Source organism: Suricata suricatta, chromosome 10 (genome assembly GCF_006229205.1).
Source record: "Suricata suricatta isolate VVHF042 chromosome 10, meerkat_22Aug2017_6uvM2_HiC, whole genome shotgun sequence".
Lineage (NCBI taxonomy): Eukaryota > Metazoa > Chordata > Mammalia > Carnivora > Herpestidae > Suricata > Suricata suricatta.
The window spans coordinates 107,462,991-107,486,166 of record NC_043709.1 but is presented as its reverse complement, the minus strand read 5'-3'; the positions used below and the strand labels follow the sequence as shown (position 1 = coordinate 107,486,166).

The 23,176-nt window shown below is 42.9% G+C and overlaps 1 protein-coding gene across 1 annotated transcript in view; it reads right to left on the bottom strand.

The window, feature by feature from the left end:
• The window catches only part of JCAD (junctional cadherin 5 associated), a 78,923-nt gene that overhangs the window by 37,748 nt on the left and 17,999 nt on the right, over positions 1-23,176 (bottom strand). The window lies entirely within an intron of this gene.

Below are 23,176 nucleotides of genomic sequence, written 5' to 3'. Positions count from 1 at the left end.
GCCCATATCCCCGCCCCGCCCGCTAGGCGGCCTCCAGACTCTGGCTCTCTCCGCGGGAGGGAGACACCCAAGTGGGTAGCCTAGCTCACCCGCCTCGGGTGGGCCCTGCGTGGGTGGGTCGCTCCAGAGGAACAGGTGAGCTGGACACCCTTTTCCTTCTGTCCCTGTCACTTGGGTTTGGACGGCTTCAACCCTGTGCGAATGTTCACACACGGACATATAAAAAAAATATTCATATACAGATGCACACACTCATATATAATTACACACAGATGCACATAAACATACCCATATGCAGTCACACACAGATACATACAAACACTCATTCGGTCACATGCAAACACACACATATATACACTCACACATACACAAAAACACACATACAAAACAGACACACAAACACCCATACACGCACACTCTTTCACAGAAACACAATCATGGAAGGTGCGAAGAGCAGAAAACAGTGCCAGTGACAACAGCTTACTGCTTGGGATTTCCTTGTTTAAAAAAAGACCTCTAAGAGTCTTAGCTATAGACTGGAGGCTTTGGAGGTCAGTTAGTCTATCCTCTCTTGTGACAGATAAGGAAACTGAGGCTGGGAGTAGGATTTGCCTAAAGGCAAGAGTAGGAGGAGGTCAGTGGGAGAGTTCATAGCAGAATGAACAATTACTCCTAGCCTATTCCACCTTTCCCTGGCAGCAGTGATTTGACCACTGCCAGGTCCCCGCAGGGGCAAAAATCCTTGTACTTTGGAGAGTAGAGAAAAGACATAAAGTATTCAAGTTTGCTGATAAGTCGGGGAGAGGGAGAGGGTGTTAGCTCAGTCAAGTCCAAGGGGGCAAACATGGATGGCAGAGCAGACTGGAATCCCTGCAGAATGAATTTTTAGAAAACCTCTAGGCCCCACCGCGGATCTAGTGCCAGAACAGCAATAATACACAAAGTTGTTTGCACTGTCACCATGGGCGACCCCAGTCTGAGCCCTTCATGTGCATTGTTTTCTTTTAATCCTCACCGCCAGGACTGGGGCTCAGGGAGGCCCACAGATAGAAGTTGCAGAATCAGGCCAAAGACCCTTGCCCTGAACCCTGACCGTGAGGAGCCTGTGGGCCAAGAGAGCAAAAGAGCCAAACGCACTGGAAAAGAGAAACAATCCAACCCAATGCTGTGTGGTGCAGTATGTACAGTGCATCTAAGGAAACCATACTGGGGAGACAGTGCAGATGGAACAGCTCGATCAGGAGCTGAAGGAAGATGGCATGGATCCAATTTGGGGTGCTTCTGCAACTTTCGAGATGTGTTACTTTACTTCTGTCCACTTCAATTTCCTCTCTAAAAAATGTGGATAATGACCGTGTTCACCTCCTAGGAAATGAGAATTAAAGGAGGTAAGTAAAGCCTTTTGAGCACTCGGCCATAGTCCTGGCATGTAGTGCAAGTACATAAAGTGGCAGCTCCTACCACCGAAAGTTCTGTGGGCTGGAGCCTCCAGGGGAGGCGTTCTGGGGGCTACCCTGGAGAGCAGGTGGGTTGTGTCTAGGCAGAGGCAAAGGGTATCATCTCCAGGCTGAGGGAGTAAGATGAGAAAAAAGGAAAATGAATCACAGAGGCTTTTCTGGAAAATTGTAGTCATATATAGTGGCGACATTGCTTCTTGCCATAAACGCATCTTTCAGGGACAGAGTGCTTCAGTGACATACAATTTCCATTTGTCCTCAGTTTGTCAACTCAATGAAATAACTTCTTCTTCTTGTAGAATGCCTCTACATGGCCAGCACTGCACAGACACATATGGAGGTTCCTGCAGGACCATTTATCAGCCAGAAAACTGATTAGAACAATGTTATATGGTTGGGTTTCTGGGTCAATCCCATGGAAGTTTTCTAATGTCACTGAAATGCTATATAGTTGTGGTAGAGGAAAAAACCAACACTGAAGCAATGCTAGCAGCTAAGCTAAACACACCCAAATAAAGTTTAATAAGGACTTGTGTCTTAGCAGAAAGGTTGGTAAAGGCGGATTTCATCAGACGAAGATAAGGAGATTGAGATACTGTAGATTCTCGAGAAGATGACTGTGCAATTTCAAAGATTTCTGTGGTTTCTGAGCACTGGCTCTTTATCATGACAACCTCATTTCAAGATGTTTGGCTCCCCGCTTTCTCCAGCAATGATGTATCACTACCCTTCTCTATTGCTTCCCAACCGTGACTAAGGCCACTTCAAATGAACAAGCAAATGAAAAAAATGAGGACAGAAAGTGGTGGAGGGGCTGGAGAGCAAGGAGAAAGATGGGAGATTTTCCCAAAGATTTGAAAATAGAATAAAGAAGAAGAAGAAGGAGGAGGTAAGGTTGAAAAGATACATGAGTATGAGTGGGTGGTTGTCTGAATTACAAAGACAGAAGCAGGAGGCAAAGGAGAGGGTGGCGCTTCCCCAGATGAGGATAAAAGTTGGTGAAGTAAATCCTTTGGGCAATTTGCCACTCTGGTGGCCAGGACATGGACACAAGGTGGTGGACAGGACATGTGAGAAGCCAGCTATACATATGCATGTAGTCTTTATGCATTTTATATACATATGTATGCATACATTGGCCGTTATGATTTTAGAGAAAAGGAAATTGCTTTATAAGTCGGCACTTTATAGCTCAGAAACCACCTGTGTAAGTTTTATTTTGACTGTAAGAAGAGTCACATTCCTTCTCCTCTTCACCACCCACCCCACTTCTGTGCAACTTCAGTTCCTTTCTCCTACCTAGTTGATTCGGGGCGGTTTAAACACAGGAAAAAATATCCATCTACTGCTTATGTGATATGTGATATAAAATATGATTTAAAACAACTTTGAGCATGATGCTATTAGAAATCCAGCACCAGCCGGGGAACGTGTGCCAGATTCCAGCCCCGGGTGCCCGACTGTCCCCGCCTTTCTCTGAGTCCTGGAGAAGGGATTTCACAGACTCAGGAAGGAACTTGGATTATTGAGTCATCAGGGCAGATGTGCAATGACCAGAGAAAGAACGCTTAATGGCCTCTTAAGGAAAAAAAAAGAAAAAGAAAAAAGAAAAAACTCTTGTTTCTTTAACTCCTTGCCTTTTCAAGGACCTAGAATAACCCTCCTCCCTCCTTGCTTTAGGGCTCTTTTGTGATGACCTAATATACGGTTTCCTTTAGCTGACTTAGATATTCTTTGATGTTTTTCTTAGTTTGAAAAACACTACCAGTTCTCATTTATTAAAGATTAATGTCCCTGATAAAACCTTTAATCCTTCTCATTGGCTTGTTCTAAAAGTCAGACAATAATTATTATACAAAAACTAGAAAACGTTTTATGTCAACAAGTGCTAATAAACCTATTTTTCAGATATTGACATGCTCTGTATTAATTCAGAGGCTATTCTCCATAATTATTTTTAGCCACAAACTAGAAATCTGTTTCTCAAACTGCATTTCATGGACCACCTAATTTAGGATTAATGGTGGGTTTGACCGAAGACCAGATGCCTGGCCCTTGTCCACATTGGACACAATCAGAATTTCTAATTACCCCAGTTGGGACCCAAGAATCTATACTCTTAAGGTGAATGTCCAGTAAATGTCCAGATGATTCTTACACAAGTAAAATTTGAGAAGCAAGAATAGAGCACAAGAAATAGACTGTGTCAAAACCTAACAGAATGATTGGCATATAATAAGCATTCAAAATACAGTAGTCATCAACATCATTGTTTGACGGAGAGGAATAGCACAGTGATGCCCCTTGGGAATAAAATGCACTAGATGTTTGTTAACTGTTGACTTAGAAGATTTGACACCAACCCAGACAGAAAATTTACAAACTTGGGGATTAAGAGAAGAATAACAGATATTTTTAGGTCATATACTTTCACTCTAAGGAGAATGAGTCTGCATAGTTATTGCATGAGAAAAATCATTTTTAATTATTTGATATCTCTTTGTTGGCTTTTTCCTCCATGAGGCTACACATTAAAGGGAAACAGCCTAGCTCTGCCTCTCTCCCAAACCCTTTCGCCACCCTAGCAAAGGGTTGCTGTTTACTAGAACATTCCAAGCATCCCCCTGCCTGTAGTCTGCAATTCTTTGCCAGATTCATTAGGAAAACCCTGTTTTCCTGTCCTCCAGGGAATGACAGTGGCTGGCTGGGATCCCACTGGTATAAGGGAGATGCACATGTGACTTCAAAAAGACAGTGATATGGCCAGTACCAGACTGGTCCAGCACCCCTGTGCTTCCTCTCTTGCCATCACACACCAGCTAATCAGGGATCAACCAAAAACAACTCCAGCATTTTCTTTAATTGGTGTGACTTCTTATTTAAGAAACAGGAACTATGTGAACAAAAAGGAGACAAGTTGGTTACCAACATTCATTGAAAAAAAATGCTTTCATTTGGGGATAGAATGATATATTGGCTTTTTATTAAGTTGGCAATGGCTAGCAAATTGGCAATTGATACCAAATTGGGAGGGAGACGTGTGAACTACCTTTTGTTTAATATCTATTTTTAAAATTTTGTTTATTTTGAGAGAGAGAGAGACAGAGAGAGAGAGAGAGAGAGAGAGAGAGAGAGAGAAACAACCGTAAGAGCATGCAGGAGAGGCAGAGAGAAAAGGAGAGAGAGAATTCCAAGCAGGCTTTCCACCGTCAGTGCAGAGCCTGCTGCAGGGCTCAAACTCACAAACTGCAAGATCATGACCTTAGCCAAAATCAAGAGTTGGATGCTAAACCGACTGAGCCACCCAGGCACCCTCATTTAATGTTTCTTATGTGCCAGGCCCTTGGCTAGGCCTTTACTTGTGGTCATTCACGTACGTAAGAGGAGCATTTGTTACCAGGGTGGTATGGTTTTGAAGAAGTGATCCTAGTGGAGTGTTGATGAAATTGGAAATCTCCCATATAAGAAAGATTTCTATGTCTTTGCTTGGTTGCCTCCGTGAAACTTCTCTAGCATCGTGTTTAAGCTGGTGGTTTAAGCTGTCGTGTCATACCTTGCATTGGCTTCATCAGCACATGTGTTTAGTTCAGCTACTAGATTCGAGGTTCCTAGTGAAAGGGATTGGTCATCCCCATCCCAACCATGTTTTCTTCACTTCTGTGCTTGTCTGGGTGGCATCCATCAATTACAGTACAGGGCCAGCCTGATGGCCACAGTTGTTCACAACCCCCTGTGATGAAGAGCCCATCCTCTAAATCACCTCCTTATCTACCTGTCACACACCAGGCCAGTTTCTTCCCTGCCCCAATCATCCCTGCAGCTAGGGACGGCCCCGTCTCTCCCCCTGCCCCACCACCACCTCAAAGCCCAGTAGAGGTACTCAAACCAGCCGATCCTCAGCTGATTCCTCAGCCCTTTTGCAGAGCCCCCAATAAAGGCTGTGATCTGTGCTTTTCCCTTGCTTCTTTCTGTGTCTAATGGACGCTGGTGTTTCCCCCTGTGGTCCAGCAGGGTGTGACATACCTGATGCTAGGGGAATTACGAGTGACCTGAAACTTTTCTTTATTTTTCTATTTATTTATTTATTTATTTACTTATTTATTTAGGGAGCACATGCATGCAAATGGGGGAGGTACAGAGAGAGAGGCAGACAGAGTATCCGAAGTAGGCTCTGATGCTGACAGCAGAGAGCCTGACGCGGGGCTCGAACTCACCAACCTCAAGATCATGCCCAGATGCTTAACTGACTGAGCCACCCAGGTGCCCAGAAACTTTTCTTTCAATAACACTGAGATCTCCAAGTTTTCAGTCTTTCATCTTTACAAATTACCACCCAGATAAAAACCAGTCCCTCTGTTTACCACAACGTAGCACCATTCCTTGAGCTGTTAGGCGAAATAATTATCTATTGAATTGAATTGGTGAATATCTCGGAAGGGAAACATGACCATTTAAACTCACACTGCAAGTACTAAGTTATAAATCCTTGCCATACGAATGCAGTCAAAACACTTAGGTGAGGGCCAAGGGTTACCAAAGGAAAAGGGGTACCTTTTTAAAAGGGCTAGGTTTTCTTAAATTATTTGTCTGTTTTAAATCTGTTTGGAGTTTTACTTTCACTTTTTAAGTTCTATCTTAAAAACAGTATTCTCCTCAAACTCTGTTGATTAGCCTCTTAAGTACCTGGGTGACATAGACATCAGGCAGCTTGCACGCTATTTGTGTCTTTGGCGTAATCCAACAAAAAGTAAAATTTCCAAAAGCAAGCAATATAAAACATGCAAATAAGAGAGGGCAAAGGGAACAATTAGTAGTCTGTAGGAAGGAAACTAATGGACATGAAACTTAATTCAAAGAAAAGAAAATAAATTAGTGAAAGTCAGCTTTATATCAGCAGGAGTTAAAAGGTAACAAAGTTCAAGCCCAGTATCTCATTTGGCTGGAACATTGGTTAGTAACCAGAATAGTTGCTGCAGTGTTTCTTTTGTCACCCACTCTCCCCTGATGACTGGGCTCATTTTTCCTGAGTCTTTGCTGATAAGGCCTCCAAAGATGCCCCATTCCTGTGAGTGCCATCACCAGGGTCTCTGTCCTGCGTGGGGACCCGGAGCACATTTCTTTGGCGACAGGGAGAACTGAATGCCTTTCTCAAGTCAGTAGGAACTGCATGTACTTTCTAGTTTTCTCAAACTAGTGAATGTATTCATTCTTTGTCTAAACATTTCTACAGTCTCCCCTATAGTTCTTGATGCCTGGAATGTGCATCAGACCTTCAGCTGAAACCACCAAATACCTGAAGGTTACCATAACTAACTAGTCACAGATGTAGTATTAAATCCACTCCCATTTTTCTCCCTCTCTATATATAGGATACACTGGAGCTATAATATTATACATTCTTGGGACAGATGATATTCATAAACACAATGAATATCCTTTCCAGAGAGCACTGCCTTATTCATGATCAAGTTCCACCTGCTTATTTTATCAGGGGCCACCTGTTTATCAGTAGATAAGCCTACTTATGAGGTTAATATGGATTTTGTATGTTAAAGGATTAACTTAAAATGTAGAGGAACATTTCCTAGTTATGAATCCTTTGCTGCTACGCCACAGTAAATGGTTCCATTTTATTTATTTATTTATTTATTTATTTATTTATTTATTCATTCATTTATTCATTTATTCATTCACTCATTCATTCATTTTCCCATCTATCCTAATGAACTATAGTATGAGCAGAGCCCTAACATGTGGGGAATGGGAATGTTGACAGACTGAAGAACGTGAGGACGAAATAATGTTGAAGTTGTTGTAAGATGGTAAGTCTGGTCTTCAGCCATTTGATGTAAAATCTTAGGGTCTTAATAACTATGTTTAAACAAATGTATTTAAATGTTAAAAGACAGGGGCACCTGGGTGGCTCAGTTGGTTGAGTATCCAACTCTTGATTTCGGCTCCGGTCATGATCTCACAGTTTTATGAGTTCGAGCCCCACATCAGCTTCTGTGCTGATTGTGTGGAGCCTGCTTGGGATTCTCTCTCTCCCTCTCTCTCTGCCCCTCCCCCATTTTCTCTCTCTCTCTCTCTCAAAATAAGTAGTAAAAATTTTTTTAAACTTTTTTAAAAAGTTAAAAGACAGGTAGATTTTCTTAGAGGTATATTTGAAACTCTAATATAAAGACAGTGAGAAGGACCCCCACAGACATATCTTGCTTTGGGAAGACAGAATACTCTCTTCTTTCTCAGAAAGATGGAAGCCATGAAACCTCTTTAGTTCACAGCTAACTCCCAGTGCTGATTTACATCTATTTATTTAACATTCCCATTTTCCAGGTTACACTCTATATTTTGTGTTCCGTGCTATAGTAGACACTATTTCTACTAATATCTCCATGTAAGTGCATCCCTTCTCCAGCGTTCTATGTGCATGAAGGCCTCCTTCCTCACTCCAGCTTGTGAGTTTCTTAATGCCCAGATACCTGATGACAACTGCCATTCACAGCATAAACCACTAAGTCAGGCCTAGAAATGTCATCATTTGAATCTATTGAAGTATGAATTGGTCAAATTATGGGCAGTTTGGAAAAGAACAGGTAGTTACCCATCATTGGCCAGGAACACAGAAGCGAGGCCCAGGAACCTGCCTTTAAAACAAGTTCCCTGAGGGGCGCCTGGGTGGCTCAGTCTGTTGAGCTTCCGACTTCAGCTCAGGTCATGATCTCACGGTTTGTGGGTTCGAGCCCCACGTCGGGCTCTGTGTTGACAGCTCCAGGCCTGGAGCCTGCTTCAGAGTCTGTGTCTCCCTCTCTCTCTGACCCTCCCTGGCTCACACTCTGTCTCTCTCTCTCTCAAAAAATAAACATTAAAAAATTAAAAACAAACAAACAAAGAAAACAAATTCCCTGATTCTGATGAGCACCAAAGGTTGCAAGCCACAGCTTGTGACCTAGCCGAATATTAACCTGCTACAACTCAGAGTCTCCTGGTACCACCTCTTCGCTGGCTCTGCAGGTCTCATTAACCTCAAAGGGACCAGCTGCCTCTCTGGGCGAACTGAATGCATTCACAGTAAAGGTGCCTCCCAATCACCCTGCTTGTCAGCAGGTAACAAAACCTAAAGGAGGAAACTTAGGCTCCACAGTTAGACAGACTTGGGTTGGATCCACATGTTGCTGTTTATTAATTGTGTGTCTTTAGGAAAATCAGTTCTCTGAGCCACAGTTTCTTTATGTGATAATAGAGCACAGTCTTGTTATAAGGATTAAATGAGAGATTTTGTGAATGTCCTCAGTACAGAGTCAACATTCCATAAATGTTAGCTGTTCTCAAGCTGCCCTCTTCATCGGGTTCATGTGGGAATGAATGAGGGAAGCACAGCGCACCTGGCACATCGCAGCAGCCCGCACACGACAGCTATTAGTATCGTCGGTCTCTGGCCACTAAATATAACTTATGAGCACAGCTCCTTCATTTGTTGAGAACCAAGGGAGGAAACTATTTCTAAATTCATTTGCTTTTTATAGGAATAATGTTACAGAGATACTAGATGATTAACAAATTTTAAGAAAGACTGTTCCACTTAGCCTTTTGGATGGGAAGCCAGACTGGTATTTCTTTCCTTCCTTCCTTCTCTCCAGATGAGAAAATGATATTGCAGAGAGCATGTGTATTTTCAGGTTAGAAGTCCTCAAATTGGGGAGCCTGGATGGCTCAGTCCATTAAGCACCTGACTCTTGATTTTGGCTCAGGTCATGATCTCACAGTTCATAAGACTGAACCCTGAGTCAGGCTCTGTGCTGACAGCACAGAGCCTTCATTCTCTCTCTCCCTTTCTCTCTGCCCATCCCCTGCTTGTACTTGCTTTCTCTCTCTCACTCAAAATAAATAAACTTTTATATGAAAAAAAGAGAAGTCCTCAAAGCTATTGAAATATTATAAAGAATTTAATTAAGATAAAGCAGGATATTTAGAGATAACTTCATTTTTCTGGGGAGCCCAGATATCACAGGATTCCAAGAGAACACTTTAATAAGAGGACTGTTATTTAACGTGAAATGTGAAGTCTCCGAGCTTAATCTGAGCATATGGCTCTGTGTTTGCGTAAATGTGTGTAGGGCAGTAGAAGAACTAGCTTTTAGGATTTAGAAGACCAGTTTTGGCCCAGTGACGAGAGGATGAATAAATGTGTTAAAAATCTTGACAAAAATACTGCGGACAAAATAGCCATCTGATACTAAACCAAGTATATCCTTTGAAGCCTACACAAGTGGGATACATTTACATGACTCTTCCTTTGGATATTAACACATGTTGTACCTGTGGCCGGGACATTACTTCACCTCCTTTCACCCCTTTCTTCCAAATCAATGGGAGGGTGCCAAGCAGGCAACTGGCCAAGGTGGAAGTAATGCAGTCATAAGCCCACTGCAAGTTCCAGTGATTTCAAGATTAAATACTCCAGTGTATCTCAGGCCAAATTCTCTGGCCTAAATATCCAGAGGAGTCAGCCTGGCTATCTGGGCCTGGCTTTCCTACATACCCAGGTGGATAGTCTTACACTTCATGTATGAGCAGGTCATGGCGGGGGTAGGGCTGGTGTGCATGACTCTGTGCCCGCCCAAACACACCATGGCAACGGTTTCCAGGGAAAGACAAGATCTGCAGCTGTGTGCTCACCTCCAGCTGCCAGTGATCCCCACGTGGACGAGGAATTCAAAGAGGGTGTGGAATCCTCAGCAGGGCTGTGGAGGAGGAAGGTCATGGACCATGTGTTGCCCATGGCATGCCTACCATTCCCTTTACATCCCAACTCAGGATGCTTCTCATATATGAAACAAAACCTGCTTATTCTTGGAAGACAGACCCCTTCTTTCCATTTCTCACATCAGACAAGTTCTTTTTTTTAATTTATAGTTTATTGTCAAGTTAGTTTCCACATAACACCCAGTGCTCTTCCCCAGAAATGCCCTCCTCCATGACCATCACCCCCTTTCCCTTTTCCCTTTCCCCCTTCAGCCCTCAGTTCGTTTTCAGTATTCCAGAGTCTCTCATGATTTGCCTCCCTCTCTCTCCCTACCTCTTCCCCCCTTCCCTCCCCATGGTCTTCTGTTAGGTTTCTTCTGGTAGACCTATGAGTATTTGTCCTTCTCTGCCTGACTTATTTCGCTTCAGAGTAGTTCTTAAGGCTTTAATTACTTTATTTAAATTCTGGTTGCACAAACGGGAACCCTAGATAGACTTCTAGGCACCACCATATTCTTTCCTGGGGAAAACGGTCTTGGGATCCAGCATGGAATGGGTCAGCGTTGTCCAAATCTCTGAAGGAAATAAATGTGCTTTGGAAATGGAAGACATAATGCAATCGCAGCTCCCTCTCTGTCGCTATGAAAAAGCCTACGTATAACAGACTCTGTTACATGTTGCTTTCAATATGTTTTTAATAGAATTCTTGAGGAACAACGCGCTCTTCTCATTAGACCTGCTAGTCTGGTGTCATTTCACACAACTTTATCTCAACTCCCTGGAATGGCTTAATTGATTTCACATTCCTGTCAGTACCGATGACACTGGGTAGCTGTTATGTAATAATTGAGCTGAGGGCCAGCTAAGGAGGTAGAGTGCCCAAGGTTTGCTGTGACTTCGTTGGATTTTTGAAGTGAAGCTGTACCCCTAACCCCCCCTCTAGGAACTTATATTCATTCTGGACAAAAACACTTGCATAAAATGAAGCCAGTGTCTCATCAGAAATGTCAGACACCAAACACTGGCAGATGCCAGCCTGTCAGAATCATGCCATCAGATGATGGAGCAGGCCAGTGGAAAACTCTGAAGTGGGTAGGAGGTGGGGGGAAAGGCACTCAAAATTAGGGCAGTTTGTGTTTTTTCTTTACTAATATCTACTAAACGGGGAACAAGTTCCTTGGAATAATTGGGGTAGAAAGCAAAGAAGCTGTCATCCCATGTGTCTGCCCTGTTCTCCACAGCCAGCCACCACTGTACCCTCATTATATTATAACACTTAGTCCCAAGCATTGCCATTTGTTCTGAATCTTCTCTACTGAGATGACAAATGGAGTTAGCCTGATGCTTCCCGGGGCATATATGGTTTCACTTCTAATTTATAAATATGGTTCAAACAGGACGTTTGGAGCACTGGGTGCCTACTGAGAAATATGACTGAATTCCTCTTTTCTAGGGGATGGGATGCCAGGGCTTTGATTCTGTCAAAAGATCTACACTGTACAGGTCTTTGTCGATTGCAGAACCTGCAGCCCGAGCTGAGTTTCACACAGCCAGATGTAGAAACGAGGGTTCACGTTTCAGTCAGGGATGCATCCCAGGGCTGTCCAGCTATCCCTTCTTGAATTCTGCAGTGCAGTTGTGAAGGGCTATCTGTATGCAGTTAGGACAATGTAAGGACACAGATGTGGTCCTGGGCAGCATGGCATTGTGAATTGCCAGAGTCTCTATTAGATGGGACCGAGAGAAGGCCTGCCATCCTCAACTCCACAGTAATAGAAGTCAGCATGAGAGCAAAGCCGTCATGCTAGTCAAGGGTAGAAGGGAACAAAAGACACACTATAAGCTGGTGAGAACCAGCTGGGAAGGCTGAATTGCTCGGGCCCATGTTTTATTCATCTTAAAAGGGTTTCTCAGGGAGAGGAGAAGGCACATTCCCCAGCAGAACTCGCTTGCCCAGAAAGGCAGGCAAATAAATGGATATGTATTTGATTGAACTTGGAAAAATCTAAGAAGACATTTGAAATTGCAGAGAATAGTAACCAGGCTGCTGCAAGGTGGCCGGAATTGTCCAGTGAAACCTGCCTCCCAGAGTCAGAGCTTCTAGTCTTTTCTGTAACAAGGTGACACCCGGGGTGTGGCCTCTTTCACAAACCCTGAGCAGAAGATGGTGTGTGGAATCAAGCTTCCGTTGGCAGGGAATTGAACAGAAGAAATGTATATTTCTTTTCACCATGTTAACCAGTGTTAAGCATTACAATTCAGTAGCATTGAGTGCATTCACGATGGTATACAACCACCACGCTGTCCATTTCCAGAGCTTCCTCATCACCATGAACCTTATACCTGTTAAACAATAATTCTGCACTCATCATTCCATTCAGCATCTGATATCCTCTATTCTACTTCCTGCCTTTAAATGTACCTATTCTAGGTGCTTCACGGAAGTAGAGTCCTATAACACTTCTCATTCTGTGCCTGGCTCATTTCACTTCCATAAAGTTTTCAAGATTCCAGGTTGGAGCATGTGCCAGAATTTCATTCCTTTTTATAGCTGAATAATAGTCCATTGGGTGTTGAGACCACGTCTTACTTATCCATTTGTCTATCGATGCGCATGGGCTGTTCCACCTTTTAGCAATAAGGTGGCTGGGAACACGGGCTGCCTGGGTGGCTCAGTTGGTTGAGTGTTGGACTTTGGCTCAGGTCTTGATCTCACAGCTCTTGGGTTCGAGAGGCACATCCAGCTCTGTGCTGACAGCTCAGAGTGTAAAGCCTCCTTCAGATTCTGTGTTTCTGCCTCTCTCTGCCCCTCCTCCACTCATGATCTGTCTCTCACTTTGATAAAAAATAACAAACATTAAAAAAAATTAGAAATAGCTGTCCGAGTCCCTGCTTTCAATTTTTTTTTCAGTGTCTACCTTTGAGTAGAGCTACAGATTATACCGTAACTCTGTGTTTAACTTTCTGAGGAACTCCCAAACTGTTTCCCACATTGGCTGAACCATTTCACAATCCCACCAGCAATGAATGGAGGTTCCAATTTCCTGCTACCCTTGCCAACACTGGTTATTTTTTTATTTTCTTTTTTAAAAATAGCCACCCTAATGTGTGCAAAGTGGTATCTCATTGGAGTTTTGATTTGCATTCCATACTCTTAATAATTTGGTCACTGAAGACAGGTATGGCTTGTCATTTGAAATGTCAGAAGCTCGCCTTGGCCAACCAACAGGGTGTGTGTGAAGCCTGTTTCCTGACAAATCTCGGAGCTGTTCGTCAGAGGTCCCATCTTGTAACTGTCACAACCACATAGCACACAGAGACCGACTGCAATTGTAGAAAGGCAAACATCTGAATCAAGAAAGACACTTTGCACTCCCAGTGGGCCAGATGAAGGGTTTCTTTTTTTAATATCACAGCATCAGAGACCCGACATTTAGTGCACACCAGGCAAATCACCCATCAAGCCTGTGAAGATAGTTGAAATAGATTCTCTAATGGCTGAAAAGCTAGACAAAAGGTGGCCATTACAGGGTTTTCTGCTTTTTGAGGGAAAAGCTGATTGCTCTGACCTGACAGCAAGACCCATGAATTATACCTGTGATAATTGGAAAGAGCTGTATGTGGACCCATCAATCAGAGAAGTTGCTTCTCTGGTGATTGGCCGATGGCAGCAGGCCCCTTTATACTCCTACATAAAAAGGCCACAGGACAACCGTGCATTCCTCTTTTGAACTTGGTATATCAGTGCCTTTCTCCTTGGGGACACTCAGGATGACAGCGCACCCCTGATGGGGGACTGATGTGGGAACACTCAGGAGGAACAAGGTGTGGCCAATGTTCTTAGATACACCTTGGTGATGGGTGGTGAGAAGTCACCGTCATATTTTTTGCATGCCCCTGAAGCCGGCGACTGTATTCGGTGTTGTGGAGACCTCGGAAGAGCTCCTCAAATCTGGCTCTGGGCTCCAGTTGTCAGGCTCTGGTGAGGCTCCTCCAGTTAATACCCGTGAAAATGCTGGCGATGCTGGTCTAGGGACCTGACTTAGTAGGTCAAGTAAGTATAGAGCTTCTGGCTCACTGGCAGCAAAGTACAGAAAGGTACACACGAACTTCAGGGTGAGGGAGATATTACTGCTCTAGGTGGGGCTCTTTGAGTTTCCAAGGAGGGAAATTGCCAAGAGAAAGAATCTAATTAGTTTACTTAATCACCATCCTCTCTGGATGGAGGTGTCCCCCCCCCCCCCTAAACCTTCCTGGATTTCTGGCCACGGATTTGCTGACCTTGTGTCAGCTCATGCACCAGGTTCCCATTGGCTGTGGTGGGGGTGGGGGAGCTGGTGCTGGAGGGCTAGGTCACGTGATACACAACATGGCTGCTGTTATTCAAACACCAGAGGGCAGTGGGCAGGAGGGTTTCTGAAGTATCATACCTACACTCATAGCTAACTCTGCACTTAGGAAAACCAGACACTCGGATTTCACATATTTCTTCCCTGCCTAAAACTTAGAACGGTTTCTTTACATTTATTTAATTTTGAGAGACAAAGTGAGACAGAGTGCAAGCAGAGGAGGGCAGAGAGAGAAGGAGGCACAGAATGTTAAGTAGGCTCCAGGCTCTGAGGAAACATTCAGCATAAAGCCGGATGTGGGGCTTGTACCCATGAACTCTGAGATCATGACCTGAGCTGAAGTCAGATGCTTAGCCGACTGAGCCACCCAGGTGCTCCTAAAACTTAGAACGATTTCTTGAGATAATGAGAATATGTTACAGAAAGAATGTAGCTCAGGCCTTACTTGTACAATTATTCCCAAGGATTCTTCATCATTTGTTTAATTTTTCAAACACCTCTGTCCTGAAGAAAGAACAAGAGTGAAAATAATATCCATATAAATCTCTTGGTAGCAAATAAAATCTATAGGAGGCTTCCCTTAATGATGTACTTGTGTTGAGTAGTTGAGATGTCTTCAGAGTGAGTCCAGATTGAACTGATCCTCTTACTGTCCAGTGGGTCCATCTAATTGTCACTGAGTAAAAAAAAAAAAAAAAAAAAATCTTGTTTTCTTTTTAGAATTGTCTTAAAAGAACCACCAACTTTCAGAGCGTCACTTCCATCTTCTTGAAGACCCAGTGATGTTTCCCCTTCTCCCCCTTCCCTGTTCCCATCTTCAGCTGCAAGAATGGTGCCCTCCAGTCAGTTCCTGGGGCCCACAGCTTGGAATCCTCTTCAGCACCTCCTTCCTCGCCTCTCATTCTCCAACAGAAAGTCATCACTTTGTGTCTTTTTAGCCCATCCCTTTTGGCAACAATGTCCTGTCTGGGGCTTTGCCATTGACCTTCCTCTACTCCCTCAGATTTCCCACACGAGGCCTTGAGAACAATCTGACATAAAACTCATATGAATCGTCATTTCACTCCCTTGATTATGAACCTGTGGTAAAGCCTCTGTTGAATTCAAATCCTACATCACCGGCTTCCTGCATTAAATTCCTAATCCGATGCTTCCTGGCTTATCAACTGTCCCCCTTGGGTGGGACAGACCCACCTCTAACCACTCCAAGTCCACTGTACTGGGCCCACTCTCCTCTTGGCCTTTCTACAGGCTGTGGCTTCCTCTGGAATGCTCCCCATCATCATTGCCCTGTGGGCCCCCTTTGATTCCAATTCCAGCAGCAATGCCCAGGCCTGCACACACTGAGGCTTCCCTTTAACTCTGTCCTCTGCCTCAGCCCACATCTTCTTGTCTGTGGCACCTGCTGCCCAGCTGGCTCCCCGAGCTCCTCTCCCATGAGACCAGGACTCTGTCGGCTTATAGAAAGAGGAAACCAAACTCTCCTTCCACCAGGGCGGTCCTCCTTTAAAGCTGTACTACATATTGTTCGTAATCCAACTTCCCTGAAGAACAGTCGAAAGTATTCTTGCCGTGGCCCAAACTCCCTTGCTCCTGACCACCTGTAGTTCCCCAGGTGATGGCAAATGCTTCCTGATGTCAAGTTTAAGAGGCATCTCTTTTGCCTGAGAGGGATAAGACATTGTTGGCACCTAGTGAACTCATGCCATGGACTAGTTTACCAAGTTAACTACAGAGTAAGAAATAAACTGGAATAAAGGGTTGTTCTATTTATTTTTTTATTTTATTTTTTAGCTGTTTATCTTTGAGAAAGTACAAGCAGGGAGGGCCAGAAAGAGAGGAGGGGGACAAAGGATGTGAAGCGGGCTCTATGCTGATAGCAGTGAGTCCGATATGGGGATTGAACTCACGAACCATGAGATCATGACCTAAGCCAAAGTCAGATGCTTAACTGACTGAACCAGGGGCCCCTATTTTGACATTTTATATACCAGTCAGAGATCTTTTTTTGGCTTACAATGAAAAAAACTCAGTTTGAACTAGCATTTCCGTTATCAGAGATGTAGTTGGGTCATGGGGTTGAACAAAGGATGGAACAAAAAGTTGGGTAGGTTAAGGCATGGAGTTGAGTCAGAACCTGGGATTCAAATGCCAGCAGATACCACGAGGTATGAGTGTGCCTTGAACTAGAAATAGACCAATGTCACAGAGACACACCCCTAAGAAGATGGCACACAGCTGCTGTTTGGCACCACCCAGACTCAGCAGACCTGTGTTCAGAAGCTCTATCTAGTACTGTCACCTCCAGCATCACCTACAATTCTGTTGCAATAAAATGTTATTTCAATTTTTGGCGATATCAAATGTGTGCATGATGAGGATTTGGCGGACATATCAAATTTATTTGTTAATAATTTAAACGTGGCCTCATTCGTTTAAATATTACATTTTTGAAGTCAAAGTAATTGTGTTTTTGCCTTTTTCTTAGAAATGAATAATTCTGAATATATATTTATACATCTCGCACATAATGGTGATGATAGAAACCTTTAAAAGTACCGGGGAGCAGATGGTAGTTTTAGAACAAAACAGATCCATTAGCTGTCAAATGCAGCTTCCTGAGGATGAAAAATAGAGTCAGTTCTCAGGTAGTGCTAAGAAAAGCTCACACTTATTCTAATCCCTTAGGATACGATTCTTTTGTAAAAATTTTGCTATGGGAAGACTATGACAACTTGCTATTAAGGAATGTCACAAAATGGGAAAAAAACAAGGGGGGGGCTTCTGATCAAATGATCTGAAACTTAATTCAAAATGTCTTTTAAAAGATGAGGCAGTTGATTCCAGACCAACTCCAGGTGCACATTTCCAGGGGTTTCCTGTTCCCATTTGTAGAAATGTTTTTTCGCTTATATTAAGCATAAGAAGAAGGGGAAAATCATCCCCTATTTTACAAAAGTTGAGTTTTCTGGAATTAGTGAAACCTTCAGAAGTCATTACAGATGAAGCAAGTTACTTGCCTAGGGTCAGATAATGGTTTAGAGGCAGAGCAGGTGCTGGAAACCAAGCCTCTCTCTACCTCCACCCAATGCTGAGCAAGCATTTTCTAAAGGACCATTTCTACGAATAGTCACTCGTATTAGACTTCTGCATATGTCTGTGGATGTGGATCTACTAAATGATTTGATAAAAGATTCCAAATGTTTTACATGATCACAAACAGCTGTCTAGATTTCAAATATATTTATTTATGGGTGTCTTGATCTACTCAACAGAAACAGCAGAGTTCTTTGTGTACCCCAGAATACAGAGCTATAGGCAGCCAGAAGAGCTTTAATTTAATAGTTAAAGGTAGGGGTACCTGAGTGGCTCAGTAGGTTAAGCGTCCAACTTCTGCTCAGGTCATGATCCTGGTTCATGAGTTTGAGTCCTGTGTCATGCTTTGTGCTGACAGCTCAGATCCTGAGGCCTGTTTCAGATTCTGTGTCTCCCTCTTTCTCTGCCCCTCCCCCACTCACAATCTGTCTCTTTTTCTCAAAAATAAAATAAACATTAAAAAATTTTAATTTAATAGTTAAAGCTCAAATGTCTATTTGCTAAGCCATCCAATCTGTGTTTAAATAACTCAATCCATAATTTTACATGGGAATCAAATGCAACTTCTGTCTTTCAGCCTGAACATAAGTCAGTATTGAATCAGAACAGAATTCATGCAAGTATATCATAAGAAAGAAAATATGCAATTGGATAAAACAGTTGTAAAGAGTCTGAAAATGTTTATTATTCATGAGGTAGGAGAGCAAATCCAAATAGCTTCATATAAAATCATTTGCACTCTGAAAACCATCATAGTCATCCAGTCCATGTTCATTCTGTTTTCTGCTGTCACATGGTTTTCAGATTGATTTGACCATGTATTTCCCCCCAAAAATCAAAGTAAAATCCTCATACTTGATCTAGCAGTACACTCTAATCCTGATACTAGAAATGCAGTATTAGATACTAATACAGTAATAGAAATACAGAAATAGGTACTCTGCTACTCACTGGTGTCTTCTCTTCCAGTTATGGAAACTTTTTTTTCATTAATATTCTGGTTTGTTTATGAACTCAAGCTCAGCTTTTACACTTTCACTATTTCAAGAGGAATAACTTGATTGTCTTTTGGTACGACCTAGACACATAGTGTTAAAGTCAGTCCTTCAAACTGTGAAGTCAGGCAAGGCTTAAATAAAATGATCCACTATAAAATGAGCACATTGTGGCCCAATTCCGTGTGGACCATCTGCCTGATCTGCCACTATTTTTATGTGACTTTGTATGGGCCTTAACACTTCAGTAACGTGTAGTCATCTTACTACATAGGTCCATTTTTCTTTATCACAAAATATTCCGTCTAGTTCAAACATTCTGTAATGAATAAAAGTCTTTGATTTAATACATTTACCATCAAGTTAGAGAGAAGACATACTGGACTGTCCTACAGGACACAGCTTTTGCAGAAACTCTGAGAAGATAGAAGCCAGTGAGAGCTTTGTCACCACAAGAGGCTCCTTGAAGGGAATGGAATGCCCTCACAGGATGGAAGGAGGAAGAGCTTCCAATGAGGGACTATACACATTGTGAGCCGAAGAGATGAGAACCAAAGAGGGATGTTGGAAACTGTGTTTGAGTGGAAAATGATGGGTTGACCTTGAAGATTCCCTCCAATCATGGCAACTGCCAAGAGCCCTGACCTCTAGCATCACTGATGACTCAGTTAACCAATTCTAAGAGTGTCCATGGAGTTAAGGTGATGTTTCCTGATCGACAGGCTCCTGACTACCTCCCCTGCTCACCTGTGCTGTAGGAATCTACGGCCGTGGAGAGAGCTTTGTTTACTCAAATTCTAACACCAATCTCGTGCTGCCTTTAGACAGCCTATTTGGTTAGAGGAACCCCTTTGTAAGGTTAAACAATGAAAGGACATGGGGAATGGGATGGGATTTTAGGGACAAAACATATAAAACTCTGTATCTCTACCAACTCTTTTGAAAAATGTAAAATTCAGAATTTTTTTTAGCATCAAACTGTCACCAGAAAAATAAACCAGTACATTTAAATTTTTTAAAAGGATTCTTTCCTCAAGGAAGAATGAGCATGTATAAAGTGCACGAAAGATGAACTGCTCAGAAAAACAATTAGAAACAACATCTACTTATTGTCTGCTGCTTTTTGGACATTGAACTTGTCCCCTCCACAAAGGACTGGGTTGTCCTTTGGCAGACAAATCGGTGCAAATGGTGTGTCAGCTGTGCAGGGCATTAACCCAAAGAGTGCATTTTACTGACAGAGCAGAAAATAGAGTCTACTACTGAGCTTGAAACAAGCTGCATTAGATAAATCAATCAAGAGGTTGCTTCTCTTGGTTTGCCTGCTGGATGATGTCAGTAGCCCAAGGCGGGAAGGTTAGTGATCTTAGCTTTGGATTTTCAACAGTGACTTTTGTGAGCTGAGAGTCACATCACAAAATGGGATCCTCAACTACTTTCTAGCCTAGGTGTAAATCCAGTCCCACTATTGACAAAAGTTGTTTGGCGTTTTTTTGTTGTTTTTTCCAATTGACAAAGGACATCCTGGCTTTTTAACCATGACCCCATAGTTTATGTGTTGGAGGAAAAGATGGGCATATCATAGCTGATATCTAGCTACTGGTTGATTCCAACCAGTAGACTTTAACTCTTTCCAGTCTGAGGCATATGACCTTAAAATGTTCATATAGGGGTACCTGGGTGGCTCAGTCAGTTAAGCGTCTGATTCTTGGTTTCAGCCCAGGTCATGATCTTACAGTTTGTGAGATGGAGTCCCACATTGGGCTCTGCACTGACATGTGGAGCCTGCTTGGGATTCACTGCCACCCCCTCTCTCTGCCCCTAGACACCCCCATCTCTCTCAAAAACAAATAAATTAACATTAAAAAATTAAAAATGTTCAGGGTGTCTGGGTGGCTCAGTCAGTTAAGCCTCCAACTTCAACTCAGGTCATGATCTTGCAATTCACAAGTTGGAGCCCTACATCAGGCTCTGTGCTGACAGCTTAGAACCTGGAGCCTGCTTCGGATTCTGTGTCTCCCTCTCTCTCTGCCCCTCCCCTGCTTGTGCTCTGTCTCTCAAAAATAAACATTAACAAAATTAAAATAAAAAATAAAATAGAAATGTTCATATACTTCTTATCAACAAAGAAATTCAATTGACCCAATAAGTCAGAAATAATTTTCTAAAAGGTATATTGCTATATTTCTCTCCTTTTTTTAAAAAAACAGAGCAAACTTCTTAGTTTTGGTAGATTTTTATGTCTTGCTAAAGAACTGCTGTTACCCATCAGAAGAGCAAGGTAGGTATAGAGGGCTGAGTCTCAGCCTTGGGGTCTGGAGACTTGAGCAGGAAGCCTGCCTCTTCTGAATTAGGGCCACCTGTATGATGGAGGAAGCCATATTCTCCATTGGTGACACAGAGTCTTACCCCAGGCTCTCCGTGACCACACACACTATACCCCAGGCATGAGGCCAAGTGGTATTTCACGGTCAAGTCTGGGAGGAACCAAACACAGCTCATTGCCTTCTTTCTTCTTCCCCCTAAACCTCCCAGTCACCATACACACAGTCAGTTCTCAAGTTGGGGGGCTGTCATTGTTCAGCACCAACACCTCTGAAGAAGTATCATTGGATCAGTAACACAGGTGCCTGACTCAACTGGTTCTGAATGTGGGAGAGGTATAGTCAGGGGAGTTTTTTCTTCATCCCTATTCAAAAGACCTAGCAGGGTACCTGGAACCTCACTGATAATTAGTAAAGCTTTGCTTAATATTAATGAAGATAGCAAGAGTGGATCTAGTGGAAAAGAGCAAAGGCATCTGAGGGTGAACATTATAAATAGGCAGTTTGAAACAGTTGATCCAGCTTCAAATACCCAAAGATAGATCATTAGTATTAAAATAGAAAATGGCAGTATCTCTCCCCACGGGAAGTTCAGGATAAAACGGTCACCCTTAGGAGTGCCAGAACACAACACTGTTCTCAGTCCGTTGGTCTCAGCCAAAGCTGGAGGGATCCTCACTGCAGGCCTCCTGGTTTGTTTGTTTACTTAGAGCAAGTGGAGAGATCTGCCAGCTCAGTGTTCAGATTTTAAATCAAATATTTTGGAAGATAGCAAGATAAAGGCCCTGATTAAATTTCAGTTTCTTTCTCTTTAAAAAAATTAAATAAATAAAAGTTCAAAAACACAGTGATTCTAAAGCAGGAACTAGATGAAGTTCATCTGGTCCCCAGGCCTTGCTCTCCATCCCAAGGAGGGAGGTGATGTCTAAAAAATAACGCTCATTAACCCAAATCAAGAAGGGTTTCCCCCCTCTTCAGGTCAAGTATTAGAAACCATTGGTGACAAAAGGGCTGTGGTTCCTAAACCTGTTTTTAGCTTCTGTGATGGAAACAGCACCTTGGGGTCTGATAGACTGACCCCTGAACTGAGAGTCAAGAGACTGGAATTTTCCTAAAACGTTCTGTGTCCTTGATAAGTCACTTTCTCTCTCTGTATCATGGTTTCCCCATCTGTGAAATGAAGGGCTGAACAGCTTTCTTCCATTGGAAGTGAGGCTGGCCTCTGCCTCCAGGTGCCTCTAACTGGCTAGTGGAACAGAACCACAGTGGTGTCGGTGGTCTCTACCTGCGAGAGAGCAGGAGGGGCAGCCATCTCTCAGCATCTTGAACAGCACCTCTTTCATCCTGTTTCGTCTGGCTGCCCTATTTGGCAGCCACTTGCGAAGCTACTGCTGTGCTTCCATCTGTCGAATCTCAGTGGAACCTCAGGGATGAGGGGTGTGAAATGTGGATGCTCCTTCCATATTTTTTTAGCTGCTGCTAATGGCTATCTAGGGACAGAAACGTTGGAAGACCTTTTTGGAAGTCCCTTCTGAAATACATAAAAATATCTAGAGTTCATTGGGTAATTGTTTCTTAGACTATAAGCTGGCCACCACCATGTTTGTAGCCAGTGATGCTGTCTGATTTATCCAAGGGAGTGAAAAGTCATTGTGGATGAGTTAATCTATCAGAATAGAGCCGCAGGTGCCAGCTGTCTAGCAAACAGCAAGACTTTTCTGTATTTGGGGGTTTTTTAAATACACACACACACACACACACACACACACACACACACACACACATTGCTCTGTAAAAGTTATTCACGATATATGGAAACACAACTGTTCCAATATAAATTCAAAATGACTGGCTTGTTTTGTTCCCAATTATATTATGAAAATGGTTAAAGGAATGTCTGGGTCCCAGTAGTCAACATCAAGTAATGTGGTTAACTTTTACTAACAACTAGAGGATATGTTGACATTTTCCTTCTTAACGTAATGGGTACTTATTTAACTAAGTATTATCATCTTTAATTTGGGGGTTATCAGCCAAAAAGCTGCCCATCCAGCACTGTGATAAATTGTGTTCTGTATATTCTTTTGATTCCAAAGCCAATGACATTAAAAATACCCCAAGAATAAATCAAGGTGCAAACCTCATCCTGGACACCACCTGCTTACTTGCTGATTGCCTGAGGAACATTTTAAGAGAAATCTTTGCACACC